Source organism: Alligator mississippiensis, chromosome 9 (assembly GCF_030867095.1).
Source record: "Alligator mississippiensis isolate rAllMis1 chromosome 9, rAllMis1, whole genome shotgun sequence".
NCBI lineage: Eukaryota > Metazoa > Chordata > Crocodylia > Alligatoridae > Alligator > Alligator mississippiensis.
This window is the reverse complement of record NC_081832.1, coordinates 76,208,725-76,235,096: the sequence shown is the minus strand read 5'-3', so window position 1 is coordinate 76,235,096 and position 26,372 is coordinate 76,208,725.

Genomic DNA, 26,372 nt, shown 5'->3' with positions numbered 1-26,372 from the left:
CTATGATCAATCAAAAGTACATGCCTACCCACGCTTACAATTCAAAGGGGTCTGCACCTCCGTTCAAAATTTCCAAAGGGGTCAGCAAATGAAAAAAAAAAGTTGAAACCCACAGCTTTAATATGATAATGTTAGATTGTGCACCCACATTGTGTGGCCAGAAGGAGCCAAAAGGGGTGTCACTATTAATTGAAAACTCAACAACAGCCCAAGCAATTGTATTGATAATATCAATGATACCGCAGGTAGACAATAAATAGCAAAACACCCTAATGCATGATACATTTATACTTGCCCGGGCAACTTATTGAATGACTCTCCAGTTTTATAGGTAGGAACTCAACATGTTCCTCCATAATATATTTCAGAGCTATAGTGACCCAATCCCACATGTCCCACGTGCAGGGGGACGGAGAACTGGAATGCATTATTTTCTGTTTTAATCAAGCACTGTATGAATAAATCCATTTGCCTTCCAAAAAGACACACAGTAAGGCAAACCCCAGAGCTTCGCAAACCTTGTCTGAATGCTTTGACTTTCACTGTAAAAGAAAAGAAAGTTTGTTCTTTGGGGTGTTTTAACTAAATCATGATTCTTTGTTTGAATTTGGAAATTTGCTTTAAATGGAACATTAATTTCTCTAATGGGATAATGGAAATAACCAAGAGGATGTTAAAATTTAATGGCATTTCTTTTCCCCTAACCACACAAGTAGATTTCATTACTGCCTCCCCTCTTTATTCCTATAACGGACAGACGCTTTCTGCAAAGTGAAGCAAGATCTGCCAGACACGCCGAGCGATAGGGATGGCCTGGGGGTACCGGAGCCAGCCAAGTTTCCTGGAAGTGGATTTGCAGGGCTGCTACATTACAAACATCGCTCTGAATCAAGGAATTGGGGTGAAAGTGTTCATTTTAATGAGGTTCCTGCAGTGCACTGCATCACACTAGACTGTGCATTCATTTCCAGAGAGGCGGTGGTTTTCTGGACTCAGTTGAAATGGAGGTCCCATTTCCAATAAAGCAACTGTGTACAGAAGGCAGTCATTTAAATTCGCCAGGATTAATTTTATGCAAAATAGGACACTATCAATTTCTGCTCCCCTCCAGTCTTAAATGCAAATTGCCCTTTTTTTTTTTTTTTACCAAGAAAACGGCCACTACAATTAGCTGAAATAGTCCAGAAACGGCTGTGAGGTTGCAGAGGCAGGACAAACCTATTCATCTGAATGGCAGGTCCCTTGCAGGGTGGGGGGAAGTTGGCCCTGTGGAGGATTTCCAAACATTCCCAAATAGGATGGGACTTGGGAAACCTCTGGGTTATCAGTGCATACATCCCCCTCTTTCCTATCACATCTGTGCTGTGCCCCCATTGGCAGCCTCAGGGTAGAGCTAGGCCCCATCTTACAGCCTCTACACGTGAATGTAGACAGGGATAGCAGAGCCTTCTTCATGCTCCGAGCAATGTTTGAGGCTGCAAGGAGGATTTAGAGGGAAACTATATGTGCAATGATATATTGGATGCAATACAGAAAGGCTCCTTTCCTTATGGGTTGATACTAGCAAGGACGTGAGCCTATCCCACAGTGAAGCTAGGCATCCGAAAGCAAAGCAGAACTGTTTAGTCAGCAATTTCTTCGGCTCTCCAAAAAGGCCACCAAGAGGTGACTTGAGTATGGTGTAAAAAATACTTTCCTGGGAAGAAAATGAGATAGTCCTTTAATGGAGCAGAAAAGGGGCGTAACAAGAACCCATGGCCTGACGCTAGAAAGCCAGATACAGTCAAGGCAGAAATTAAGTGCATTTTTAATGGTGTGAATGTTTAACCAGGGGAACAAATTATGAAGGGAAGTGGCAGATTCCCCATTAAGACTGGAAGCTTTTCTGAGAGACGTTAGTCAAAGGCAAGTCACCAGGCTCGATGCAGAAGTAACTCAGTAAAACTCGGTGACCTACGCGACGCAGGAGAGGTCAGACAACAGGGTCTAATGATCTTTTCCCGTCTTGATCTATGAATCCAAAATCAGAGCAAGGCGAGTACCTTGCCTGGGTGGCCTATTTTATCAGGAGATACGCAGATGCAAGAGAATTAATTATTTCCATCTCACAGGTAAAAAAAATGGACAAAATCCACATTTAAAGGTGAGCATATTATTCGAAAGGGCTCATCGCGCAGTCAAAATTTGTTCAGAGGCAAAGGGGTGAGAGAACTGTGAAAATAAAATAAATTGGTATCTAGGAGAAAAAAAAAATCAGTGTTAAAAGGTGTGGGGAGAGATCCAAGCCAAATAGATTAATTTGAGATCAAAAAGTAAAAAAACTCCAGCTACTTGCAGCAAAGGAAATGAAGCCATGAATTAAGTGATGCCACATACCTATTCGAGATGCAAATTGCTCATGCAATATTGAAGGGAAAGAAATCATCTCCTCCTGCTAATCCCTTTTCAATGGTCCAACTTCAGCTGAAGGCAGACACAAGAGCTCTCTCCACTCACGGGCCTAACAGGGTAGTTCACTCATGCATTGGCAGTCTCTCCTCCTTTGAAAGCCAGCCCCAAATGAGAGCCCAATCCTTTCATTTAGCAAAGAAAATCACGCTGAGATCTTGCAGGTGCAAAAACAAACCAACGGATCAAGGAGATGAGAGAAAAATCAGTAGCCCTTTCAACCACGGCTTCGTTTCTCACTTGGGTCCTATTTAGGAGGTGGTAACTTTCCTCTGGGTACTTGATCACATCGAATAAGTGCACTTGCTGTGAACGATTTATAACTATCACAACTCATTCTCTCCATTTTCCTGCTTTTTCCCCCACTTTCCTATTTTTTAATCAATAAAGGTCTCAACATTGGGGCATGTGCAAAACATAGCAGGAGACTCTTAACCCAGACACCCTCGGCCCAGCAACCAGCGATCGGCAGCAGATGCCCTGGGCTAGATGCTTCCAGCATTTGACTTGCAGGAGGTGTTGTCCTCACAACTTCCACTGATGTCCAAGGTCAAAACCAGGAGCTCAAGTAAGTCACTCGCTCTCGCCGTGCTTCAAAACATGCTCCACTGTGGCGAGTGCTGAATTAGAGCCCGGTTCCGATATGAGACTTGAATGCCTAGCTTTCAAGATCAAGAGAGCAGAGCTGAGCACAGATACTATTGCTCGTGGCCTTCCTGACTTGCATGTAAAATATAACTGGGAAATCTCACCCAGAAGTCAGTCTAACAGGCACCTACCTGCATTTTGCTGCCTCGTCCACACATGGCACGTAAAAGCCTACTTGCAAGCATACCTTTGGCTGTGATCATTTTGTTCTGAGCTCACTTCCATGCCACCCATCATTGTCCTGGCCTGATATGCACAGCTAATCAGTTAACATTTTCTTCCACAGCAGTCAGAAGTATGTATCTGCTGAAGAAAATCAGGAATAAGTAGTGTAGATTTATCTCTCCACGTCCAAATACTAATCTGCATATTATATTATACATATATATATACACACACACACACACACACACACACACACATATATATATATATTACACACACACACACACACACACACACACACAGATAGATATATACACAGACAGACAGACAGACAGACAGACAGACTTTTTTTTATGCTTGTGTTTGATGCAGACAGGACTGCCAGACTGGATGATATCCTGCTGACTGCTCTTCATTTAATGCAGTGAACATGAGCATTGGCATTTCTCCATTTGGTTTATTTTCCTTGGGGCAAAGGTCTGGACTTTGATTAGAAAGTAACGCGCCAGCTGTAATCTTTCAGGAGCCTGTTTTCCCCTTGCGGCATGTGTGGGGCTGCCATTGACACTTGTGGGATGTAACACTGACACTCAATGGAGATCAGACTTAGTGAAGAAATGCAACTCAGAATACTCTATTTATCTGAATTTTCCAGCTCTGGAGGCTGCAAAATGTGTTGTGTAAAAGTATCTGACATCAGCTATGCATAAAGCCATGTTATACATACTAAGTAACGAAGGCCACACATGTCAAAGGAGTCCAGCTCCCAGCCATGGAGGCAGATCTGGATTACAACAAGGCTAAGTGATTTATCTAAGGGCATTTAAGAAGTCTGTGGCAGTGCAGAGAACTGAACCCAGGACTCCTGAATCCCAAGTTTAATGCAGGATTTGCTGTTTTTCAACAAATCCAAACAGAAGTCCATCCAGCCTCTTCATAGAAGCATGGAAAAATGAGGGCTAGAAGGGAGCTCAGGAGGTCACATCTAGTCCAACCCCTGCTCCAAGCAGGACCAGCCCCAACTACAGCATCCCAGCCAAGGCTTTGTTTACCCGGGTCTTCAACACCTCCAAGGGTGGAGACTCCACCACCTCTCTGGGTAAGCTGTCCCAATGCTTCACCACCTTCCTACTGAGAAAGTTTTCCCTAATACCCAACCTCAACTTCTCTTGCTGCAGCTTGAGCCCATTGCTCCTTCTGTCATCTGCCCCCACTGAGACCAGCCCAGCTCCATCCTCTTTGCAGCCCTCCTGCAGGGAGCTGAAGGCTGCTATTCAATCCCCCTCGGTCTTCTCTTCTCCAGACTAAATCAGCCCATTTTTGGTGCCATCCACCCAACTCTCTCCTGCATGAATGACTGGTGCCTTCTGAGACTGTCAGCAGTGGAGGGGGGCAAGGGGGGCAAGCAGAGACTGCCCGCAGATGCCAGCAGCCCCGTCGGCAGCGAGCAGCGACTGCCTGCAGAAGTCAGCAGCGGCTTATTTCAGGGGTGGGGCACATGCCCCCCCATAACCCCCCTACATGTCACCTATGCTGTCCTGTTCATCTTCTTGAAAACCTCCAGCTAAGGAGATACCACAGCTCCACTAGGCTGCTCTTTTACAGGCCAGAGCTAAACCTCATGTGAATCTGCCTCCCTATAGTTTAAAGTTACCTCTTCTCATGCCCTCTGTTACAAGGAAGAACAGTTTTTCTCCATCTTTTTTTTATTTTTATTGCAGCCTTTTAGTGCTTGGAAACTGCTCTCATGGCCCCCTGTAATTGCTTTTTCTTCAAACTGAAACCTAGTTCCTTCAACCTTTCCTCACCTGGCTTATACTCCAAAGCTTTTCCCTTAGTCACTCACTTCTGGATCCGCTGCAGTGTCCCTATTTCCCCCTTAAAATGCAAGACTCCACACTGGACCCAGTATCCAGTTGAGATCTAGGTAGCTCCAGATGGACAGGTATTATCATTTCCCAAGTCTTGCACAGAGTGCTGATACTGCAGCTTAAAATTGCCTTTACTTTGTTTGCAACAACATCACGTTACTGAATCGTGCTGAGTCTGTGCTCCACCGTAACCCCCAGATCCCTCCGGGCAGTGCTACTTCCAAGCCGCCTCTCCTCCGTGCTGTACTTGTAATTTAATTTTTCTTTCCTAGGGGTAGCGCTTCACATTCGTCCGTGCAGAATTTCAGGTCATTGTCTACAACCATGTTTTCCATTTGATCGAGATCCCTTTGCATTTTAATCGCATCTTTCCAAATGTTTGGAGCCCCCTCCTAGGCTTGTGTTGCTTGCAAATGTCATTAGAAAATCCTTACATTTGCAGTTGAGCCATGAATAGAAATGCGAGTATCTGGGTAAGGATTTGAGAGCAGTTTTATGTAGCATGTATTCTGTCCCTGTCTTGACTTCAAGGATTTCTGGGATGAAGATTAGGTGGGTTGAAAATAATGATGTGAAACACTAGCCCTGCTTTTGGTGGTGTTATCTGAGATGCGTCTATCAGATACCTTCCTGCAGACTATTCATCTGGTCCCTGGCAGGGGCAGAAACCTTTCTCTGCAAGCATTCATAATCAGCACAATCCATGACTTGCAGAAAATCGGGGATTACTTCTGAAAAGCCTCATAACTCTCTCCATTTACTGAGGAAAGCGTTAGCAGCCCCGGTGCAGGAGCTGCTCGTGAAAAACATCTTTCCCAAACACTGGCATGTCAAATACGTGGCTGACATTTGCTCAGCTGTTTAAGATTGCTTTTCTGACACCTCAAATTGAGTTCCATTAGGCAATCAAGACCATCTCAGAGGCTATCATAATAAGTTGTTAAAGCCTCTGCTAACACTTTCCTTCTCCTCCCCCTCCACCATTTCAATCAAGTTGTACCCCCCGCTTCCAATATCTCTGATTTAATTTTCAACAGAGCGGCGGGGAACTCCTACTATTCTTACTTGGCTTTTTTTGTTGAGTTGTTGTTCCTGTTAATTGCTTTCGGTAACATTGGTCTGCAATCCGGAAATAAACATTCTTCTGCTCTTTAGATTTTAATCAAAGCCAACAGAAATACGCATTGGGGTTTCAGTTTTTATCAGCAGATCCCTGCAAAGAGAATATATTGGTTCCTAGACCAATCCCTCTCAACAGCGGCCTACAGACCACTGGCAAGCCAAGCCCTATTTTATTAAAACAATGAAATGGAAAAATTAAGCTCTTTGCCACTTAATAGGACTAGAGATTGAGTCTGGTGTGGGTGGAAAAGGACTTGGCAAACTAGGAGCGCTCATCCCAATATCATTGCTGGGTAGGGTTAATACAGGCAAACTCTGAAGTGGTGATAACCCCCCTCTTCGGTGTCTCACAAGGCACTAATCCCATTCCCCAGGGGACACACTGCAAGGTAGGCAACTAGTCAAGAAAATTAACAAGGTTTGTTATCCCTGTGAATGTCACAGAGCATTTAAGGAGAGGGGAAAAAACTGTGGAGCATTTTTGTGTTCCTCTGGGTAAGGAACAGGGAGCCTTTGAGGGGAGGAAATGAAAGTCTGAGATAAGATAGCTGCTTAATGGAGGAATACCTATCAGAGTCTAATCGCCGGAGAGCATTCATGCTAGCAGGTGAAAGCCAGGCGGTTAATGAAAATCTCTGTAGAAAACCTTCACCAGAAAATTTAAGACAAAGGCTTGTCTCCCCAAAGAGCCAAGAAATGCTTGTGTCTCTTTCTGAAACAACAGGAACATGGGAAAAAAAGCCCCACAAAGATAAGACCCTTCCTGTTTAAGGAAATTATCTACTCCTTTATCTCCCTGTTCTGCACTTAGATCGTAACCGCTTGGAGGCAAGAGCTCTTATCATGTTCCTAAAGCAATCAGGACTCCTGGTAGAGGTGATCCCTTTCATGAGACCAACTAGATTTTTGCAAAAAAAACCCCAAATAAAAGGATCATATTCCTATATACTTATTGGCACAATATGCCCCAACGAAACCATGCTGTAGGCATGCTACCACAATGCACGTGAGCATTAATGCAGATAGCCTGGCATGACGAACTCTTTGGGTAGAGGTGATGTCTTTTATTAGACCAAGTAAATAGTTGCAGAAAAAGTACTGGCCATTCTAGCGGCCCCATGCGATCATCAGGTCCTGTAATCAACTCCCTGCAGCTTGTCAACTCAGCCTTCTTTCCTGGGGGATGTTACCTATAATTCCTTCCCACCAGGAATTAAAATCTCTCCCTGTCTTTAAAAAACAATTCCCAGTTAGCTCAGCTGGGCTGTTGTAATGAGAACACCAAATGCAACAGCACCCCTTCCTCCAACAATTCCCCGAGTAAAAATATTGAGTTGTGCACAAAGAGCAACGACTAGCATGAGATAGCAGCCCAGTTCCTAAACTATTTTTTTCCCACAAGGCCATAGGCTTATGGTGAAAGGTCACACTAGCTTCCCTGATATATGAAGATTTAGTTGCCACCTGAGACTCTTTTAGATGATGAGCAAGCCACAGGGATGGTATTTCTGCAGAGGGCTTCCCCAGGTTTCTTTGGATGCTTCGTTAGCAAGGGCAAATACAGCTCACAGGATCATCGTTGCTTAGGTCTTAGATGTCTGTCTCCTCGGGGATTGGTTTGCATTATTCAAGATGAAGTATTCATTATGCAATTGTAGAATTGCACAACTGCTGCAGGAGAAGGTCAGGGAGGGATCATGCTCCAGGTGCAGTCCCTTTCCCTAACAGCTTAGGTGTGCAGCTTGTATGACTTCATTGGGTCACCCCGATCTCTAGATCTCACAACTTGGGCATGGTTTTTACATGGGGTTTTTTTTTCCTCCCCCACAAGTTAAACTTTTCTCTTCAGGGTGTAGGTACTCGTAAGCCTTTTTGCTACCCCCGCTCTTCTCAGCACAGCTTTGCTTGGTTATACCTACATCAGGTACCTAAACCACAATCTGCATATTAGTGAGGAGAAGAGAGGAAGGCTGCTCACATGCTAGCTCTGTTGCCTCACATGTTTGCTGGTCTAGGCCCATACCAGTCATGCTATTTAAAGCTAGGGTTTAGATCCTAATGAAATGATATTTATCTAGCTAGCTTGAGGCTTATGTGCCTCGCAGAAAAGTCTCCTAATTTACCCTGGCTTCTGCATGAGAAAGCTAAGATGAGAGTCATCAAAAGATTGACTAAAAGATTAAAGTGAGACTGATATTAGCTGGTTCTTTTGTAGCAAAATCAGATGAAAAGAATAGATTTCAATATGAAGCTGAGTGAAACTTGGTTGATTCGGTGCATGTCTGTAGTCCAATAGTGCCTGACATCGTTGCTGGATTGGGTGTTGCACATGCACCTAGCTAGAGACTACGTCTGCAACAGGGAGACAAGGGTTGAGTTTAATAAAGTCCCGGAATAAATGAGAACCTCAAAACTTGGATCAAATTTACAAATATGTTCACACCAGCTCTAGTGAATAGGCCTGAAAATTCCCACTTTTCTCATCCATTTTTGGACCCATTGAAGTCATGTATCTCTGAGAACCTAGACTTATGCCAGGGAGCGGCCATTATTTTGGGTGGAGGGCAGCTTAACGAGTTTTGGTGAGCTCTTGAGGGCTGCATGAGTAGCCCCATCCCTTGACCGTTGCCCACCCCCAGATGCCATATTGGGACCATAAGTCCCACCCCTAACCCCTGGCCTTTCCCACCAGAAGTCCCTCCACTGCCCCCCCAGAAATACTCCATCTTAGCACCAAAAAAAAATGAAATCATACACTAAAAGTCAAAAACCTACTATAATATATTTTAATTTTATTATAAAAATACTTTTGTCATGATTTGTGTTTGCGTTGTATATATAGAGAGGATTGCATTATAACTCAAAAATAAATTCTTAGTCTTGTATATTGGGGTGTGTGTATGGTGGGGGGTCTGGTGGGTAGTGGTGGGGTGTGATGGGGGATGTGTGTGTATGGTGGGGGTGTATGGTGGGGGAGATACGTGTGTGCGTGCATGTGTATGGTAGTGTGTGTGTGTGTATGGGGGGTGTGATGGAGGTGTGGGTGTGTCTGGTGGGGGGTTGTATGCATGTGTATAGTGGGGTGTGTGTATGTGTGTGTATGGTGGGGGTATGTGTATGTATAGTGGGGGTACATGGTGGGGTGTGTGTATGTGTGTATGGGGGTGTGTGCATGGTGGGGGGGTGTATGGTGAGGTGTGGCTATGTGTTGGGGGGCATCGGATATGTTGGAGGTTGTGTATACATGGGGGGTTGTGGGGACAGAGTGTGGGCGTGTGGGGTTTGTGGGGTGTGGGGATCCCTGCACTGCCCCATGGCACAGCAGCAGGTGAGGCACAGCTCTGGCCAGCGCTGCACATCGTGGCAAGGGGTGCAGTCTCCGCCCGCCTGCCTGTATCACCGGCACTCCCTGCACTTGCACAGCATGGGAGGGAAGCCCCAGGTGCTTCCTCTGGGGCGTGGGGAAGGCAGCTGGCTCCAGCACCTGCAGCTTCCCTCCTGTGCCCGGCCAAGTGTGGGGAGCGCTGGTGGTAATAATGGCCCGGTGGAGGCTGCGCCCTCCCACGATGTGGAGCACTGGCCGGAGCTGCACCTCACCGTGCACCAGAGCCCGGAGCGCCTCGACTGCTGCTGCTGCTGCTACCACCTGCCGGGGCTGTGGGCCATGGGAAGAGTGGGGGCAGGGATGTCTGAGGAAGCTGAGCGGGTCCCCGGGGGTTGTTTGCTGGCTGGGCCAGGCTTTTATGCCCATGAGGGTGGGAGCAAGGTGCAATAGGGTATGTTGGGGGGGTGTACATGTGGGTGCCTGACTCCTGCCCACATGGGTGGAAGGTTAGGCAGGGCACAATACCTTGGCAGGTGCCACAGGCTGGATGAAAATGCCTGGTGGGCCAGATGTGGCCTGCAGGCCATGCTTTGCCTGCCCCTGCCTTAGGCGCTAAGGCAAGCAGGCCATTAGAAAATCCTAGGGTGGATAAGAGTCCAAGGCATCCTTTTGCAACATGAGGAGATTTATTACAAGAAATAAGAAAGACATGTAAGTGATAGGTGCTAGAAAGTGGAGAATGTCCTTGTCTGAAAGTTTAGCCCACCACGCTCCTCACCACTTAAGAGAGGCGAGGATTTTTTTTCTTTTTGGTGATATTTTTTATTGAACCAACTGTAAGTTCAGTTCTCCACTCTGATGTAGTCTTGATGGTTCAAGATCCAAAACCAAAGTAGTAATCAAGCCAGCAGACTAAGGAGGAGCTATAGTCATCCTCAACCATCAAGACCCCATCAGTCAGGATTTAAGGGATTCAGATGTGGGCAACCGGTTTGGTCCATCCTGGTGTAGATATGGGCATGTCTACATGTGCAATGAATGCTATTTGGCTTTACTGCACAGTAAATTTACTACCTGCATAATTGCGCAGTAAGCACCTGCACGTGTAGACAGTGACACTTTACTGTGCAGTAGATTAGTCTAGCATCTCATGTAGACACAGCCACAGACCTCAGACCTACAATGCAGACCCACAGTGGGATTCAGAATCCAACTGTGCTGTTGACCCATTAGACTTTTAGGATAATCCCCTGTAGTATGCAAACCAGATTTCCATATCCTTCCCATGTTTCCCTCCCACCCTCCACCTGTATCTCCCCACTTTTCTAGTATCATTCTCATTATTATCATCATCATAAAAAGGAAAGAATCAGTTCTGTTGCTACCATGAGCCAAAATAACACTAATAAGCTATAATTCCCTCTCCCCATGTGGATAGCAACCACTGTTTTTGACTCTACGTCTGCACTGAGAATCCCAAGGCACACATAGCCAACCTCCCCCGGCCGATGACATATTTGGCTATGGCTAAGCCAGCAGGCTGATAATGCAAGGTTGCAGACACGTGTCTGCGTGAGATCTCACCTGATTGTAAGATCAGGGAGCAAGCATATGCTGTCAGAAGCGAACGGTAATTGTGCCGGCACCAACAGGCCAATAACGCTGACTTTTTTTTAATTTCTTGGCACAGCTGGTCCAGGCACGTGTTGCACAAATTGAACACTATTATGCAGGTATTACTCGGGGAGGTTTGCGCTGCCAACGCTATTGCTAGTTCGCTGTGATTTCCACCCGGGCTATACATTCCTTCTCATTTCTACTTCATTACCTTCCTGCCATCTCCCAGCAGTCAAGGTAGGCAATGATTTCTCTGGAGCTTATGTTTATTTTCCCCGAGACTCAGGTTATCATGGAAGAAGTCACAACAGGAGGTGCCTCACTGCTGTGATTTCCTCTCTTTTTTTTTGTAGCCCTTTGCTCATCTGCTTAGCTTACAAAGTTGCTAGCAAAGTCCTTCTATTAGGAACCCAGGGAAAGAAAGGGTATTCCATCTGAAGGGAAAAGTAGAAGATACACAGCAGAGATAGGAAGATAGATCTAGTATACTCACTATTAAGCATCCGGTCTACTCAGTCTATACACTGCCAGCAGGAATAAACAAGGGCAAATTTGAGATCTTGGTTTCTTATAAGATGAATGGCTTGCACTGCCGTGCTAACTTATTTCTTGCCTTTTCCCTTCTGGCTACTTTATCTCATCCCGCAGCATGCCTTGACGTAATGTCTATGCCAAGGCAAGGGCTGTCTTTCAACTCCCCACCTGTACAACATCTTGACTGAAGCAGCATAAATAATGCATGCCGTCATTACAGGAATGCAGAGAGCTGTTTAGGCAATTCTAATAGGGGTAGTATTAACTTAATGACTTGAAGATTTCTGGAAAAAAAACCCTGGAAGATGGCCTTTTTGTTGTTGGCATGTAGACGAAGGAGAATACTCTGTTCTTTCATTATCTCTAGCTGACTTTTTTTCCTCAACTGCTTTTTCTCCTTCTCCATTCCCTTGACAAGTAATTTATCTCCAAAGAGGTAACTCCTTCCAAAGAGGGGATGGCACTGATGAGCTGCACTCACTGAACATGATTTTAAAATCCAAAGCCAAGTTTCAAGACGTGTGTTGAATATGGAAAGAACGCACGCCGTGGTCAATGGAGCGTCATGGAGATAGGATTGCCTGAGTTGTCCAGGGCTGACTTCCCCGAGCCTTGTTCTGCCCATTCTGGTCTTCTGATTACTGCATCTGAACAGAGCAAGGGGAAACGAGCCGTTTATGATGTGCCGCACTCTCCATACTGTTCAAATGGTTAAACATTTTAGGCATGAGTTGAAGCTTTTGGATGGTGGGTGTAACAGTGAAGACCTCAAAGCGTGCATGCCACAATTTTGAGCGACCTTGTTCTCAGAGCTTCCACAACACGAAGCACCATGTCCAGCACTCTCCCTCTCCCCGTTAAACATGGCTGTACCACAAGTCAACACTTGGGAGTCTACCTTGACTGTATCTTTGCCCCTTTCTTCTCCTGGATATAACAACATTTTAGTCAACCAAAAACTTTGCTCATTTATCCAGGAGCAATTGTAGTCTTTAAGAGGCCAAGTGCTATAGGCCATAACCCTCCAAATGCACAACAGTCATTCTACTGCTGCAGCTGGTTTTGGAGGTGCTTTCTTGTGTCTTTCCTTCTTCCCTTGCGACCTCAAAGGCAGCAGGGATGCACACCTTGGTGATCCCAGTGCTTCTTTGTTTCTGCTGCACTGTCTTCTGATCACTGTCATTTTTAATATGATTATATGGGCAACTTTTTTCCTTCACCAGAACCTGGTCCTTTGGAAGCAAAGTAACACTGAATGAATACATGTAAAACCAATATTTAAATTGTCATTCCTATGACTTGGGAACCACAGAGTCCTTTGCTGTTTGCCTGTGAACCTGCGCTTGTTAGTGATGACTGTCCCATTAAAAAAAAATCAACCCCTCCTGAAATCCCTACTTGCTCAAAGACAGGCACTTGAACATCTGGAGTCTAAGAGGCACAGGCTGCACATAACTCTTCACCTCCCTCCCTGTCCACTCTGCAAGCTATTATGTCTGGGAGAAGAGGGAATGCCTGCTCAGTTTTTCCGTGAATAGGCCATTTTGACACTTTGTCGCTGTCTGACCGCAGTGGTAAGTCTCAGCCCCAAGTATAAAATGACTTTCAATTCTTCAGTCTCACTAGGTGACTTCCCCATCTTAAAAGCACCATCCGCCTTGGCAGATGCTGCAATTTTAGCTCTGAGGAGACCTAGAAAGAGGATGACAGCAGCCCATTCAATTTGGGAAGTCAAAGTAGATTTGCATTGGCTTTTCCATTTGAAGTGCTGACTTCCAGTGCTACGCCTTGCTTTCTTGGTGGTAGATTACCTTTTTGCTTCCATTAAAGCCAATTTATTTACGATCTTAAATAAAAACCTGCTTGTCACGATGAGCAGTCTGAAAGGACTGGTCGGCGTGGATATTTGCTTCCTTATATTGTGTTATGTGAACAACTTTGGCATCATGTTGTGAGTACTATGCAGCCTGATTCAGGCCAGCAGTTTAGGCACAACAGCAGCTTTGTGAACAATATCCCATCAGAACTACCAAGAGCAGGAAGCAATTTAAGATGCGTTGGGTAATGAAAAATAATGTCGTCTTGTCGCTACAGCACAAAAAAATTGCTTTTGCTTTGGGATTTTTTATGATGGATCCAACACAGAGGGCCCAGCTGCAAATTAAATAACTAATGAAGGAGCAGAAATAGAGGAAGCTTGCACTCAGCAGAGGCAACACTTCTATGCTTTTACTCTTCAGTGTTAGCTGGGCAAACACATGCTGTCCACATGCCACCCTGGATGGAATAAATCATGCTTAGGTATAGATCCATGGAAACCAGTGGTGGTACCCACAGATGGATCATAGAAATATAGAAAATGGGGGTGGAAGGGAGCTCAGGAGGTCACATCTAGTCCAGCCCCCTTCTCCAAGCAGGACCAGCCCCAACTACATCATCCCAGCCAGGGCTTTGTCAACCCCGGTCTTAAACACCTCAAAGGCTGGAGAGTGGACCACCTCTCTGGGGAACCTGTTCCAGTGTTTTACTACTCTCCTAGTGAGAAAGTTTTTCCTAATATCCAACCTCAATTTCCCTTGCTGCAGCTTCAGCCCATTGCTCCTTCTTCTGTCCTCTGCCCCCACTGAGAACGGTTCAGCTCCATCCTCTTTGCAGCCCCCCTGCAGGGAGGTGACGGCTGCTATTCAATCCCCCTCGGTCTTCTCTTCTGCAGACTAAATAAGTCCAGTTCCCTCAGCCTCTCCTCACAAATCATGTCCCCCAGCCCCTGAACCATTTCATTGTCCTCTGCTGGACTGTCTCCAATGTGGCCACATCCTTTCTGTAGTGGGGGACCCAAAACTGAACACACGACTCCAGATGTGGCCTCCCCTGTGCTGAATAGAAGGGGAGGATCGCTTCCCTTGACTACTGGCAATGCTCCTACCAATGCAACCCAGGATGCCATTAGCCTTCTTGGCAACACAGGCACACTGATAGTTCCTAATTAGCTTCTTGTCCCCTGTTACCCTCAGGTCCTTTTCTGCAGAGCTGCTGCCCGGCCAGTCACCCCCAGCCTGCACTGGTGCATGGGATTGCTCTGTCCTCAGTGCAGGACTTTGCACTTGCCCTTGTTGAACTTCATGAGATTTCTTTTGGCCCAATCCTCCACTGTATCTGAATGATCGAATGCTTTGAATGATTATATCTCTGTGCATTTAGCATTTGTGTCCAAGTTACCAAATCCTGATAAAGAAGGGAAAAGTTTCTTACTTTGCATCCAATTTGCATATTTGAAAATGTCATTTATCTAGGATTTCTGTGTGACTGTGGTCCTCCTGGAAAGGCCAAAGGTAGCCTTTCCATTTGGATAAAGCCCCGGAGGCTATACATGGTCCCGACGGCAACATACCAATGCAAAGCAATGATGTAAAGAGATGCATGGGGTTTGCGGCCGGAAGGGAGCACACGCCGTCTAACCTCCAATCTTCCTGCTGCATACGATCCCTGAGGGGGTGGAAAAAGCTAGTCAGGCTTCTCTGCAGGTGTGAGAAATGTCTGTTTATCTGGCAACCGCAGTGAGAACACAATAGAAGAGCCAGAATAATGCGGTGGTATTATTGAGAGATTTCAGAAGGCTGCTGCTATATTCTATAGTATTTGGGGGGGAAGAAAAGGATCCATGTTATCCTCCATCAATGTTTTGATTAAAAAGGTTGCCTTTTCTGTACGGACAAACATTATTCCTTAGTTTTCGTAGCACTCGTAGCCCCTGTAGCACACCCCTCCCTGCCTGGGGGGATGAAATGTTCTGTAGAAAGGGTGAAAAACCCCCAAAACACCGAGGTTGTTTTGAAAAGCTCGGTATATAAAACAGCCCCGCTTTCCTGCTGCTCTCTATTTGGTGTCAGTCCTATTGTATTTTAATGCTCCCATGAAATGAGTAAGCCGTATCTTTCCCTTTCTCTCGTTTCAATGGATAAACAAGCGTACAATAGAAGGTCCCTTAATACAATATATTTACAGAAACCAGTGTTAGCAGATTAAACTAAATGTACCGTGATACCAGGTTTGATCAAGCTTTTAAAATACTGTTTCAAAAGGCAGGTCAAGGTTTTAGATACAAGTAGTGTTAGTGTACCTTTCCCCTTAGGAAAGCACCTTTTGCAGAGCCTAAAGAGAAACAGAAATGTGATTAATGTACCCAGGGCTAGGTTTTCTTTTCTCCATTTTTACGTCTCTCTCCGTCCCCTCTTTCTATGCCTCCCTTCCCCCACCTGCCTCCACCCCCTGCCCCGCTCTCTGCTGTCACTAGCTTATGGATCATATATTTTAAGTAATGGAATATGCCTGTAAATCTCTGGATATTTGCTTTATTAATAAATACAAGTAAAGAAATGAATTGTCCTAAGACTTGAATGTGTCCCTGGAGATTTAATGAGCCATTCACAACCCAGAATTTGTATGACAGTGATTTACCCAAACCATCTACACTTTTATATGAAAAAAAAAAGGGCAATTAAAAATAGGATTAGGCACGTTGGCAATGAATTATTCGGAGCAGGAATGTAACGAAATTTTCATTCTGGAGCCGAAGTGAAATATCTCCCTCTACATTCGCAGAGTTTCATTACAGCCTCAATTTTATTACCTCACTTGGAGAGATTTAGTCCCTTTCCTTGGATATACATTAAAGCGCAAATAAAAATGAAATACAAGAAGAATTTTCTTGCGCGTATGCACAAGTTATAGGCAGACCAGACAGCAACATTTATATGTACGTTGTCTAACGCTTTACATTATTATTATTTTTTTTGAGATACTGTAACACCTTAAGTGTTTCTAACAGACTTTTGAAATGCAGCAAGGGGAAAGCCCGCAGGCAGGAGAAATGCTTCTGTTTTGTGGTTTTGTCCCAGGAATTACAGTTCATGTTTAGCGGAGTTGTAAGCTGTTACGTTTGTTTGCCGGGAGCAGGCCAGAATAATCACCCAACAGGAAGAGCAGACAGGCCCGTGCTGCTGTTGCAGGTAGAGGAGGGAGAGAGGCCAGCCGGACCTATCCCCTACACTTTATCCCTGGACAAAGCACTTGACACAAGATGCTCGTGGTTGCCCCCGGCCAACAACCTCCTCCTGGTGCTATGTCGTGAATTGTGTCCTGCCACCGTCCTGCTGAAGCTTTCAAGTGAGTTAATCACCTTGACTTTAATGGGATTATTCACTGATTTAGACACCTGCGTGAATTTAGCTTCACTTTGAGTGCCTCTTAACTAGCCCTCTTGGTACCCAGGTGGGAAATCCTCGAGACTCATGACCCGGGCCAAAGTGAAGCACTTGTTTGTCATTGGGTATGTCCAGACATGCCTCCGTCTTGACAATGCCAACTTTGAGGTTGCACGCCTTATCCCTAAGCCTTATTCATATGCACAAATTCTCTCCTCTCGACATCCAAGAACAGAGATGGTGCTGGTACCAATGGAAACCTGGGGTCCCACACTGGGACCTGCTGGAGCTTATGCCCCATCCCTTTTTTCAGCATTATCCATTGGCCTCAGATCACCATGGCTGGTTTCTGTGGGCCCTTAATACCCATCCTCCGCATGCATTGAACAGGGAGCAACTTGTGCCCAGAAAGTCCATTGGGCAACAGGACACCTGCATGTATTTGCAAATCTCTCCCCAGGTGCTTTCTTTGAGCAGGATCTGTTTGCATCAAAATATTCCTATTTGCTTTGAACATGAATTTGCTATTCAGAAGAAAAAAAAAGAAAGGCTTCTGTAATCCAGTGCAAGAAGGTATAATGCCTTTTCTTCTTCTGAAAAAAAATATTTTACAAGCTGAGAACAAAGAAAGAAAATTTTATTTTATTTTATTTTTTTTTAACCTGAAGACCATCCTTTTCATCAGCATCTAGACATTTTGTAAATTCAGGCTATTCTGTGCATTGCGGGGGTAAAGGTTAATGATTTGAGATTTGGTTTGATTTCTTTAACAAGCACGCTGAAGGTCAAAATACATTATCCACCGTTTTTAAGAAAAGCATTGATTAGTTTCTTCAGAACATAAATGTGCTATTTTATATATAGAAGATAATGAGCCCAGCTCCGAAGAAGAGGCATATTGTGATGAACATGTTTATTGCGGTTTTTTAATAGCAGTACTAGGACAGGTACAATAAAAATAGTTAACAATACACCCAAAGAAGGAGCGATCCACAGCAAAGACAATGCAGAGCTGAGCTCTAAGGACGTCATACAACTTCTTACCAAAGAAGTTTCTTGCAAAATATAAATAGAAAACCCAGGAGGAAAACTTAGCAAGAAAAGATACAGGAGCAAATTAAAGAATCGTTGGGGCCCGGGCTGATAAGTGCTTGTCACATTTGAAAATGTATTTTTTAGACTCCTAATGTACTTCAGTGCTTTTAAAATGTTTACCTTTATTCCACAGGGGTTAGAGAGTGATAAAGGAATAAAAAGGATATCTAATGGCATACAAAGAAAGGAACAGATGTACCTAATCTGAAGAGCATCCTTTTAACCTCTGTGCACATTGGTAACTTTGTTCATGTGAGTTCCTCCACTGAGATGAATGAAAGAAAAAAAAATCAAGTGTAAGTTAGTAATAGCTCTACTCTTTCACTAGTGCCTATATGTTAATCTGTTTTTTCCCTCCTTAGACTTTGAAGGGAGAAGGTAATAGTTACATCTAATAGCTGATGTATTTTTTTCAAATGTTTGTTTTGCAACCGGGAGCTGGGTATTAGGGAGAATTTATTTTGATCTGCCAGTTGTTTTTCCGTATAAAATAATAATCAAAGACTAATAAAGTAGGGAGCTGAGGAATACACAGCTTGCTCCCCTTATCGGGATATTCCCACTAGGAACGGGTTTGAGCAGAGCTTTGATGTAGCTAATTTGTATGAAATGAACAGTTTGTAACGGCTTGGACCCGGAGCATGTGAATAGAAAAGAGGGGTGAGGGAAAATGAATAAAAGGCATTTATAGCCAATAAAAGAAATAACAACCTGACACTCCTGGTTCCAAAGGAATAAGGCCGTGTTTTCAAACAGCTGCTCTGAAAACACAACTGTCAGGCTGCCTTTCTGGACTGCATTTCACTCTAAAATATTTTACGAACTTCATATAGGGAAAGATCACTCCACCCACCACAGGGTAACATATTTTCAGAAAAGCCTCAGCAGCTTAGCAGTTCCAGTTTCATCAAGCTGGTTTTAAATGAGCTAACTCAGGTACTGATAGCAAGCTAGCTGCAGGACTACCCAGCTCACGAACATCTAATTTACTCAGATCCTGGGGCAGATTTTGCAATCTGCACTGAACTCCAAGTGACTTGATTGGTACCACTGAGTTAATGTAAAGTTGAAAGTTAGTTATATCCTTTGCTTCTCAGTCCAATCTCAGTGGCTTGCAGGCCAAGGGCATCTCTAGTCCTGTAATTTAGCATACCAGAAGACATCATTTTGAAGCATGTGGTTTTCTGAACTGGAAGTAATTACCGTATTTCACAGTGTATAAGTTGAGGTTTGAAGCCCAATTTTTAACTCTTAAAATTCAACCTCAACTTATACAACATATCACCCTCTCCTGCAAGCAGTGCTAGGCTCAGCATTGGTTGGCGTGGCCTGGGCAGTGCTGCTTGCAGGGGATGGGGGCATGCCAGCTGAGTGCCAAGCCCAACCCCATCAGCTGCGAGTGGTGCTGCTGAGTGTCAAGCCCAGACCCAACCCTTGCAAGCAGTGCCAGGCTCAGTGCTCGGCTGGCATGGCCATGCTTCATGCTTTGCAGTGCCGTTCACAGCGTATGGGGTTGGGCTCAGTGATCGGCTGGTGCAGCCTAGGCTGCAGCACTCGCACAGGATGGGGCTGCGCCAGTTGAGTGCCAAGCCCAGCGCTATTTGCAGAGGACAGAGATGGGGATGAGTTCAGCACTCAGCTAGCATGGCCCATCCCCTGAGAGCAGTGCTGCCTGGGCCACACCAGCTGAGCGCTGGACCCAGCCCCATCCACTGTAAGCAGCGCTGCCAAGTGCCGTAGTTTACTGAGCATTTGGTTCAGTACTTCCTTACTGAAGTAAGAAGTGAATGTGCAGTAACTACATTTACTGCACAGTAGCACGGCGCACATTTTTTTGGTGATGCTTACTGCACAGTAGCCTAATAACTCGGTGCAGTAGGTTAATTAGCACAGGTTTTGACTGGCTTGCTACCGCACAGCAAGCGTCTCATGTAGATGTGCCCACTGAGCAATACTCAAACTTGGGGTGAAGGCCAACCCAACACATCAAGAGATTCTGAGAACTGCTCTAATGATTTATCCACAAAGCTCAAGCATGTGGAGCTTCTTTCTCTCACAGGACTGAGTCAATCTGGCATTGAATTAAATTTGCAGTTGGAGAGTGAGGTGTCTGGAACCTGATTTTTAATTTTTTTTCCCCAGTCAGCAAGCCATCTCATGTTATTTATAAGATAGCAAAGGTTAGCAGGTGAAAGGAAGTAAATTACAGGTTTTCTTGTAGTTCACGGGAACTCAGGATGTGCTATTATTTAGAGTGAAGGATTTTCATGCAAATTGACTGCCAAATGTCCCCATCAACTATAAATAGAGCTTCAAATACAGGTCTGAATGCTTTGTAACCAAGAGAAACTGGTGGATTTTCCACTGCCTACCACTGATTGGCTGCTGTTGTGGCTTTTCATCTTGGGAAGACCACTCTCTGGACCTTTAGATACCTTGTCGGTTGGGTGTGTGTAGGACCACATCCCTGTAGGTCAAGTGACTTACTGATTATGCCTTTCTAACATTAGGTAACAATGGGAAATGCAGCAATCTCCTGGCCATGGGTGAGTTAATTTTATTGTACATGGAAAGATTGTCTTCCTATCTGTGTAGTTTTATCTTTCTCTTGCTTCAACCAAAACACTGTTTTGTGTATATAGCAGTGACCCGCTGAGATGCAACTACTTCACTTTCCAGGAAGGCCATTAATAATCTTATTACTTCTGACAGTAGAGACTTGAAACACATTCTGACTCTCCAGGTGACCCCAGCAAGCCAGGTGACCCCAGCAATAAAACCATTAGTTGAAAAATGGTTAATATATCAGGATAAGTGGATAAGCAGCTATAATTTAATTAGTGCTGAATTGCTAAGTGACTTTCAAGAAGCAGTAATGAGTCTCCTATTACAAGGTGATACTAACATTACTTTAGCGGCGTCATCGTTCCCATGGAACATGGGTATGTTTTCAAGCAGCTTCTGAGGAAGATGGAAACATCAGGCAACCATCTTGGACATGTTCCTGGGAGGCCATTTGCAGCTATAAAGGTGTACCAAAGCATAGACAATGAAGGTCACGAAAAGTAATACTCCAACTGCTTTTCAGCTGCAAATGAAGCTATTAGAGCTTGAAAACTGCAGTGGAGAATTGCACCTTTGGAGGAACAAATCCAGAACGGCAGCTCTGAAGTGCTCTCAGAGCTCTCCTGATAAAAGCCAGCTTCTGGAGGAATTGCACTATAAATGCTTTACAGGTGAATAAGAATTTTTGTTCGCCATAATAAAGCATCCTGAAAACTCTCGTGACCACTTACGCCCGTCGCTCTCCCAATCAATAGACCCTCATTAGATTACCCCGTGCAAGGGTGCAGCTGTCTCAGCACAGATGGTGCTAAACAAAAGTCTTCACAAAGACTTTGCTTAATTTTTTCCCCGCCCCAAGCTATCACTCCCATTTTCAGTCATGTTCTCCTGTGTTGCAGAGTTAGACGTCCCGTTCTTCCAAAGCCTGGTTTGCTTAGTTGTGGAGCGGTCTGAAAACTTGTAGTCTACAGTTCGCTGCTTCATCAATACCTGTATAATCATACCGAAGGGGAACGGAAGGGAGCGTGTCTCAGTCTGGGGAAGAAAGAAAAAGGACACGTAAGGGTCTGCAGGGTAAAAGGTCAGTGGTACAGAGGTTGGCACCCTTTCCTAGGACTCGGTACCAATGCTGCCATCAACATCATGCCCTCTACAGCAGGGGTGGCATACGACCTACAGTTGAGTGCTCATTCTCACCTGAATCCTCCCTCCAGCCAAGATGACATTGCCCAGCTCTGCCAAGTACACAGCTTCTTTGTACCAGTGCATAGCAGCCATAACACAACCCATCAAATGACATAAAATGGGGAACCACAAGCATTAAACAATAAACACCTGCCTCGCTGGGCGGTTGTACGGCGATGAGTTCAGGTTTGCAGAGAGCTGGGATGTGTAACAAGCTGTACCGACGCCAAGTATTATTGCTACTTACTGTGCTTATGATTACTTCTTGGGTGGTCACTTAAGATTTTCACTGTACTTTGTAAACTACTTGGCATCCTTAGGGACAAATGGAGCGATATAAAAATAAGTATTATTATATCTACCAGTGCCACAAGACAGTTTCATAATGTAAAAGGAAGACCTTTATCCTCTCAAACTACAGAAATGCAGAGCACAGTTGGCTGCTAATTGTAGAAATAAATAACAGATGCACACAGTTTCCTTCCCCCACTCTCCAAACCGGTTTGTTTTTCTATTCTTTTGGGCAACGTATTCTGGTGACCTGCTGAGACACAAATCCCTCGCTTTCCACTAGGGCTCAATTGATAGGTTATATCTCGGTTCCCTATCTATACATCATCTCTCGTCTTGCTTTGATACTAGTATAGAGAGCAGACCATGCCATAAAAAAATGACAAAAGCAGCTGTGCTGGAGAAGGGGGCAGCTTTTGAACAACCAAATTCTCCACTGAATGTAAAATAGAAATGAAAAGAAAAGGAAAACAAACAAACCCAAAGGTGTTGAAAATTTAATTTTCTTCCCTCTCAGCTGGGGAACTGTGGGAGTGTATTTTGCATGATTTAATCTGAAAGTGTTTCCCATCTGGAAAAGAAGTTCTCTGGAATTTCAAAATAATGAGGAATGAATAAGGCACTGTGGAAATTAGGCAGGTTCCTATACATAGGATATAATTCTGTATTAAATTCTAGGCAACTTCCTAGAGAAGACGCTTTAATTTTTTTAATCATGCAGCAGCCAACTCATGCATTAAAAGTCAATGTTTTCTTTTGCTGGGTGAACTCCTTTGTTTTAATAACAGGTCCTGGGGTGGCAGGGCTGGTATGCGGCTGTTTGCTTCTTTCCTCACCGTGACTTTGCCCATCACAGATGGGTGGCTACGTGCTAAGAGCTAGCGCAAAGACCAACCAGAGGGAGTTTGAAATGTTGCAGGTCCTATAGAAACAAGGAACTATATTACATATTCTTGAGCACCATCAGATGTCCCTTTACGGCAGGGGTGGGCAAAATGCGGCCCGGGGGCCGGATGCAGCCCACCAGGCCATTCTATCTGGCCCACGGGACCTTAAAATATTTAGAAAATTAATATTGATCTGCCCTGGGCTGCCTGTCATGCAGCCCTTGACGGCTTGCCCAAACTAAGCAAGCAGCCCTTTGCCCAAAATAATGCCCGCCCCTGCTTTACGGCCATTTCTACATGCCATAAAATTGGCCTTTAAAGTGGCTTAATGCCCTTTTACACTGCTTTAATGCTGCAGCTGTTTGCATGTGTCAGCAATGTAGCGCACGCTAAATGACTTTGGGATGCAGCAAAATAAAACCTCTCTGAAGTGGTTTAGTTTGCCACGGAGGGAGCGCCGGGCCCCGTGCATCTCGGGGGCTGTGCAGGCAGCCCGTGCAGGCAGGCTCCACTGAAGGGAGAAAAAAAAGGGGTGAGCCTGATCTTTTTTTTCCTCCCCGGAGCTTGCCTGGTTGCCTGAGCTGTGCAGGGGCCCAGTGCCTCCCTCCACAGCTGTGGTGCCCTCCAGGACCGCTCGGGCCAGGTGCCTCATGCAGGATACCACGGCTGCCACCCCCCACTGCAGCTCAGGGACCGCTCAGCCCATCAGCAGCTCACCCTCCCCTCCCCGCCACTAGAGAGGCAGGTAAGGGTTGGGCCTGACCCCTATGTACACACCAGAGGGTTTACTTCATCCTAAATTGAACCGGTGTTTTTAAAGACCCACCAGTTCAATTTAGGGAGAATTAAACTGAAGTAAACCCCCGTGGTGTGTACAAACGCCCTAATACTTTAGCCATGCACGGGTGGAGTACCCTGGAGCGGAGGAATGGACAGACACTTGGGTTCTAGCTAATCTGAATTGCAGGCCACTGTGATTTAGAGATACCTGCTTGTTCTTGATTTTCCCGGGGCCGTGCTGATTGCAAGGCCAGCCCAGGACCCTGAGGTGCAAAGGTTGCAAAAGGCTCCATTGTCTCATGTCTCATTTCCTGGCCTGAGAAGTAGAGCACACATCCTTTTCTCTCATACTGGGAAGCTACCGTGTATTCTGCTCAAGACAGCACAAAGATCTGTGAATTGATAGAAACCACCTGTCTTCTACAACATGTGCCCCAGTCGCAGATTCTTGGGGGCAATAAGTAGACATGGATTCACTTATTGCATTACCCACTTCAATTAGACCTCAGCGACATGGGAACAGAAATCGAGTTAGCCTTTTCCTTGTGGATCTTAAGAAACTATGAAGCAAATCATTTGGTTGCACAATGTGTTATTTAGATTGCAGTTTCTATCAGAAGACATTTTAGATGATCTGTCTATCGAATCCGTCTGTCTAATATATCTGTCTTACCGTCCCCATTGTACCCAGGGACTATTTAAGCAACAAGCTAATTTGTCATGTATTCTCTGTTCTTGCAATAATCGAAGTAATTTAGTGGGGCAGTATATTAGAAGCTCTTTCCTCCGTGCTAGGCATTTGCATACATCCATCATCCCAGCTTCCATACGTGGGATGGCAGATGATTTAATGCTGTCAAGATTTCTGAAGACAGGGATAAACATTTTTTTCTACTGGTTGCTAATAGAGTCATGCTAAGAGCTCTGAGTCTTCCCAGATGGAACAATTAGCTGACTGAATTATTAGCAACATCTTTAATTGGAGGGTTGGGGGGTGTTCTTATTTAGGGGAGATAATCTGCAGAAATATAATAGTCTTTGCTCACATCTGAAAGACCTTTATGCCAGAATTATTTGCTGATATATCAGCCCAGACGTCCACAGGGCCGTCTTTCCAGTGTAAATATAACTTATAGCCACACATGCATTGAGATTGTGAAGCTAAATATCTGCTTCTTGGCTACCTGACTCCGGGTGCAAATGGTGGGGGTGCAGAGTCCTAGATTTTATTTGGCCAGTGTAGGAGCTGGAAACGTAGATGGTCTGGGAGTTGATGGATGAAAGTAGTATTAGCTGGGAGGGGGGGAGGAGGAGTGATGGGAGCATGGGTGATTTGGGAATATAGAAGGCAAATGGAGAAATAAGAGATACCAGTGTAGACGGATCTCACTATGAGTAATTTCTATACTGACACCTCATCACTAAGGATTTAGATGCCTACCTCCCTTGGGAGTTTGTGGAAACTCGGCCTCACATTTTTCCAATAAAACAGTTGAGTTACTGCTAGGTTTGGTCGTGTGCATTTTCTGTCAGTGCCATTTGCTAAAAATGCAGGGAATGAGCAAATAAGCTCACTTCACACCAGCCTGAACTCTCATCCCTTGCTTTCCAAAGACCGTAACGCCACGACCCAAGACTTCTCGACCCCGCATCAAATTTCCTTTTGAGTCCAACAGGCAGAGAATCGCAACGTGCACAATCACAACGTGCACTTGTACTTCCATGTAACTGCTCAACTTGAACTTTTGAGCAAAGGCGTTTTCATGAACAGTAATGCGCAGATCATAAGCACTCCGGAGCAGGGAGCGTCTTTTTACTCGGTGTTTGTATGCCACATAGTAACAAAGGGGCCCTGGTGCATGATGCGTTTCAAACGATTGTACCGCCATATGCTCTGTACTTCACAACTCCATATGGGTCTAGAGAAAACACAGTTAAGTATAACTGAAGTCAGAGTTGCGGCTGTACATCTGAGAAGCATCCCAAAGCAATTCCATAAATGAGTGTTTTCTATAAGACCATAAAAAATAATTTTCTATTAAACTCTGTAGGGATTAATCTGCAGAAAGACATCCCAGTTTTGCTCAAGTTCTACCCATTTTTCTTCATTCGTGCTCCAGTAGCTAATGGAAACATTTTAAAGGAATCAGCTCCTCCTTATGGATGAAGCTAACATTAAAAGCAACTTCTTTTTTCAATAAAATATTTAATTTCCTAGCTCAATACAGAGAGACATTGTGCATTACAATAAGGTTTTATAGTCATTTCCTCAGTTTGATTCAAGCACAAGAGATTCAAATGACTTGCCTGAAGACATACTGTAAGTTATGATCTCAGACGGGCCCCGAAGAGCCTTAGGTATTTGCGGTAACTTCTTGATCGAGTGCCCTGAAGTTCTGCAAAGTGAAACAAGAACACCCCAGAATGGCATTAATTAACAATGAGAAACATTTTAGTTGCAGCCAGAAAGAGTTTAGATCAGGCTCTTAACTGGTGGAAACTGGTCTCTCTCTACTAGACTGAAGGGAACCGGGCCAGATTGCAACAGCTAAAAATCTGGCCCGTTGACGGCTGTGTTTGTCACTGAAAATCCATGCTTCAAACTGGCGTTGGCTTAGCAAATACCATTGTATTG